Source organism: Triticum aestivum, chromosome 4A (assembly GCF_018294505.1).
Source record: "Triticum aestivum cultivar Chinese Spring chromosome 4A, IWGSC CS RefSeq v2.1, whole genome shotgun sequence".
Classification (NCBI taxonomy): domain Eukaryota; kingdom Viridiplantae; phylum Streptophyta; class Magnoliopsida; order Poales; family Poaceae; genus Triticum; species Triticum aestivum.
The window spans coordinates 433,686,469-433,692,468 of record NC_057803.1 but is presented as its reverse complement, the minus strand read 5'-3'; positions in this window follow the sequence as shown (position 1 = coordinate 433,692,468).

The following is a 6,000-nucleotide window of genomic DNA, read 5'->3' as shown; positions in this document are numbered from 1 at the left end:
CAGTTCATACGGTGTTGTCTCAAAGGATTTAGATGGTGCCCTTTTTTAACGTGAATGTAGCTGTCTCTAATGCATAACCCCAAAAACGATAGTGGTAAATCGGTAAGAGACATCATAGATTGCACTATATCCAATAAAGTACGGTTATGATGTTCGGACACACCATTATGCTGTGGTGTTCCAGGTGGCACGAATTTGTGAAACTATTCCACATTGTTTTAATTGAAGGCCAAACTCGTAACTCAAATATTCGTCTCCGTGATCAGACAGTAGAAACTTTATTTTCTTGTCACGATGATTTTCCACTTCACTCTGAAATTCTTTGAACTTTTCAAATGTTTCAGACTTATGTTTCATCAAGTAGATATACCCATATATGCTCAAATCATCTGTGAAGGTGAGAAAATAACGATACCCGCCGCGAGCCTCAACACTCATCGGACCGCATACATCAGTATGTATTATTTCCAATAAGTCAGTTGCTTGCTCCATTGTTCTGGAGAACGGAGTCTTACTCTTCTTGCCCATGAGGCATGGTTCACAAGCATCAAGTGATTCATAATCAAGTGATTCCCAAAGCCCATCAGCATGGATTTTCTTCATGCGCTTTACACCAATATGACCTAAACAACAGTGCCACAAATAAGTTGCACTATCATTATTAACTTTGCATCTTTTGGCTTCAATATTATGAATATGTGTATCACTACGATCGAGATTCAATAAACCATTCACCTTGGGTGTATGACCATTGAAGGTTTTATTCATGTAAACATAACAACAAGTATTCTCTGACTTTAAATGAATAACTGTATTGCAATAAACATGATCAAATCATATTCATGCTTAACGCAAACACCAAATAACATTTATTTAGGTTCAACACTAATACTGAAAGTATAGGGAGTGTGCGATGATGATCATACCAATCTTGGAACCACTTCCAACACACATCATCACTTCACCCTTAACTAGTCTCTGTTCATTCTGCAACTCCCGTTTCGAGTTACTAATCTTAGCAACTAAACTAGTATCAAATACTTAGGGGTTGCTATAAACACTAGTAAAGTACACATCAATAACATGTATATCAAATATACCTTTGTTCACTTTGCCATCCTTCTTATCTGCCAAATACTTGGGGCAGTTCTGCTTCCAGTGACCAGTCCCATTGCAGTAGAAGCACTTAGTCTCAGGCTTAGGTCTAGACTTGGGCTTCTTCATTTGAGCAGCAACCCGCTTGTCGTTCTTCTTGAAGTTCCCCTTCTTCCCTTTGCCCTTTTCTTGAAACTAGTGGTCTTGTCAACCATCAACAATTGATGCTTTTCTTGATTTCTACCTTCATCGATTTCCGTATCACGAAGAGCTTGGGAATCGTTTCCATTATCCCTTGCATATTATAGTTCATCATGAAGTTCCAGTAACTTGGTGATAGTGACTAGAGAACTCTATCAATCACTATCTTATCTGGAAGATTAACTCCCACTTGATTCAAGTGATTGTAGTACTTAGACATTCTGAGCACATGCTCACTAGCTGAGCTATTCTCCTCCATCTTGTAGGCAAAGTGCTTGTCAAAGGTCTCATACCCTTCGACATGGGCATGAGTCTGAAATACTAATTTCAACTCTTGTAACATCTCATATGCTTCGTGACGTTCAAAATGTCTTTGAAGCCCCGATTCTAAGTCGTAAAGCATGGTGCACTAGACTATCAAGTAGTCATCATATCGAGCTCGCCAAACATTCATAACGTCTGCATCTGCTCCTGCAATCGGTCTGTCACCTAGCAGTGCATCAAGGACATAATTCTTCTGTGTAGCAATGAGGATAATCCTTAGATCACGGATCCAACCTGCATCATTGCTACTAACATCTTTCAACTTAGTTTTTCACTAGGAACATATCAAAATAAATGGGGAGCTACATCGCAAGCTATTGATCTACAACATAGTTATGCAAATACTATCAGGACTAAGTTCATGATAAATTAAAGTTCAATTAATCATATTACTTAAGAACTCACACTTAGATAGATATCCCTCTAATCATCTAAGTGATCACATGATCCATATCAACTAAACCATGTCCGATCATCACGTGAGATGGAGTAGTTTTCAATGGTGAACATCACTATGTTGATCATATCTACTATATGATTCACTATGTTTCGAGGCCATATCTGCATATGCTAGGCTCATCAAGTTTAACCCGAGTATTTCTGCGTGTGCAAAACTAGTTTGCGCCCGTTGTATAAGAACGTTGAGCTTATCACACCTGATCATCACGTGGTGTCTCGGCACGACGAACTTTGGCAACGGTGCATACTCAGGGAGAACACTTGTACCTTGAAATTTAGTGAGAGATCATCTTATAATGCTACCATCGAACTAAGCAAAAATAATATGTATAAAAGATAAACATCACATGCAATCCAAATATGTGACATGATACGGCCATCATCATCTTGTGATTTTGATCTCCATCTCCAAAGTACTGTCATGATCTCCATTGTTACCGGCATGACACCATGATCTCCATCATCTTGATCTTTTATCAACGTGTCGTCACATGGTTGTCTTCACCAGCTATTGCTTTCGCAACTATTGCTAACGCATAGCGATAAAGTAAAGAAATTACATGGCACTTGCATCTTATGCAATAAAGAGACAACCATAAGGCTTCTGCCAGTTGTCGATAACTTCAACAAAACATGATCATCTCATACAACAACTTATGTCTCATCACGTCTTGACCATATCACATCACAACAAGCCCTGCAAAAAAGTTAGACGTCCTCTACTTTGTTGTTGCAAGTTTTACGTGGCTGCTACGGGCTGAGCAAGAACCGTTCTTACCTACACATCAAAACCACAACGATATTTCGTCAAGTTAGTGTTGTTTTAACCTTCAGTAAGGACCAGGCGTAGCCACACTCGATTCAACTAAAGTTGGAGAAACTGACACCCGCCAGCCACCTGTGTGCAAAGCACGGCGGTAGAACCAGTCTCGCGTAAGCGTACGCATAATGTTGGTCTGGGCCACTTCATCCAACAATACCGCCAAACCAAAGTATGACATGCTGGTAAGCAGTATGACTTGTATCGCCCAGAACTCACTTGTGTTCTACTCGTGCATATAACATCTACGCATAAACCTGGCTCGGATGCCACTGTTGAGGAATGTAGTAATTTCAAAAAATTCCTACGCACATGCAAGATCATGGTGATGCATAGCAACGAGAGGGGAGAGTGTCATCCACGTACCCTCGTAGACCATAAGCGGAAGCGTTATGAGAATGTGCTTGATGTAGTCGTACGTCTTCACGATTCGACCGATCCAAGTACCGAACGTACAGCACCTCCGAGTTCAGCACACGTTCAGCTCGGTGACGTCCCACGAACTCCGATCCAGCAGAGATTTGAGGGAGAGTTCCGTCAGCACGACGGCGTGATGACAGTGATGATGATGCTATCGATGCAGGGCTTCGCCTAAGCCCTGCTACGATATGACCGAGGTGGATTATGGTGGAGGGGGGCACCGCACACGGCTTGGAACAATCAACTTGTGTGTTCTAGGGTGCCCCTGCCCCCGTATATAAAGGAGAAAGGGGGGAGGCCGGCCGGTCCTCCTAGGGCGCGCCAGGAGGAGGAGTCCTCCTCCTAGTAGGAGTAGGACTCCCCTTTCCTACTCCTACTAGGAGGAGGAAAGGAAGGAGGAGAGGAAGAAGGAAGGAGAGGGAGGAAAGGAGGAAAGGGGGGCCGGCCCCCTAGTCCAATTCGGTTTGGGCTAGGGGGGCCACGCGCCCTGCCTCCTCTCTTCCACCACTTGGCCCATGAGGCCCAATACTTCTTCCCCGTATTCCCGTAACTCCCTGGTACTCCAAAAAATACCCGAATCACTCGGAAACTTTCCGATGTCTGAATATAGTCGTCCAATATATCGATCTTTACGTCTCGACCATTTTGAGACTCCTCATCATGTCCCCGATCTCATCCGGAACTCCGAACTACCTTTGGTACATCAAATCACATAAACTCATAATACCGATCGTCACCGAACGTTAAGCGTGTGGACCCTACGGGTTCGAGAACTATGTAGACATGACCGAGACACGTCTCCAGCCAATAAACAATAGCGGAACCTGGATGCTCATATTGGCACCTACATATTCTACGAAGATCTTTATCGGTCAAACCGAATAACAACATACGTTGTTCCCTTTATCATCGGTATGTTATTTGTCGGAGAATCGATTGTTGGTATCTCAATACCTAGTTCAATCTCATTACCGACAATTCTCTTTACTCATTTCCGTAATGCATCATCCCGCAACTAACTCATTAGTTGCATTGTTTGCAAGGCTTATAGTGATGTGCATTACCGAGAGGGCCCAGAGATACCTCTCCGACAATCGGAGTGACAAATCCTAATCTCGATCTATGCCAACTCAAGAAGTACCATCAGAGACACCTGTAGAGCACCTTTATAATCACCCAGTTACGTTGTGACATGTGGTAGCACACAAAGTGTTCCTCCGGTAATCGGGAGTTGCATAATCTCATAGTCATAGGAACATGTATAAGTCATGAAGAAAGCAATAGTAGTAAACTAAAACGATCAAGTGCTAAGCTAACGAAATGGGTCAAGTCAATCACATCATTCTCCTAATGATGTAATCTCGTTTATCAAATGACAACTCATGTCTATGGTTAGGAAACATAACCATCTTTGATCAACGAGCTAGTAAAGTAGAGGCATAGTAGTGACACTCTGTTTGTCTATGTATTCACACATGTATTATGTTTCCGGTTAATACAATCTAGCATGAATAATAAACATTTATCATGAAATAAGGAAATAAATAATAACTTTATTATTGCCTCTAGGGAATATTTCCTTCAGTCTCCTACTGGATTGATACCTTGGTTCTCAAAACTGAGGGAAATACTTACTCTACTTTGCTGCACCACCCTTTCCTCTTCAAGGGAAAAACCAACGCAAGCTCAAGAGGTAGCAGGAAGGATTTCTGGCGCCATTGCCAGGGAGATCTACGCCAAGGCGAGTCATACCAAGTACTCGTCATAAACTCTCATCTCTCGCATTACATTATTCACCATTCACCTCTCATTTTCCTCTCCCCCACTTCTAAAACGATTTTCAAAAAAATTCACCTTTTCTTTGCCCTTCTTCCTTTTGTTTTCTTCGCTTGCTTTTTGTGTGCTCGTGTGTTTGATTGCTTGCTTTGTCACAATGGCTCAAGATAATACCAAATTGTGTGAATTTTCCAATACCAACAACAATGATTTTATTAGTACTCCGATTGCTCCCGATGCTTATGTGGAATCTTGCAAAATTAACACCGCTTTGCTAAATCTTGTTATGAAAGATCAATTTTCCGGCCTTCCCAATGAAGATGCGGCATCCCATCTTAATAATTTCATTGATTTGTGTGATATGAAAAATAAAAAAGATGTGGATAATGATATTGTTAAATTGGAGCTATTTCCGTTCTCGCTTAGGGATCGTGCTAAAACTTGGTTTTCATCTTTGCCTAAAAATAGTATTGATTCATAGAACAAGTGTAAAGATGCTTTTATTTCCAAGTATTTTCCTCCCGCTAAGATCATCTCCCTTAGGAACGATATTATGAATTTTAAGCAACTTGATCATGAACATGTTGCACAGTCTTGGGAGAGGATTAAATTGATGATTAGAAATTGCCCTACTCATGGTTTGAATTGGTGGATGATTATACAAATTTTTTATGCCAGATTGAATTTTGCTTCTATAAATCTTTTGGATTCGGCAGTGGGTGGCACTTTTATGGAGATTACTTTAGGATAAGCTACTAAACTCCTAGATAATATTATGGTTAATTATTCTCAATGGCATACCGAAAGATCTTCCACTAGTAAAAAGTGCATGCTATTGAAGAAATAAATGTTTTGAGTGGAAAGATGGATGAACTTATGAAATTATTTGCTAGAAAAAGTGCTCC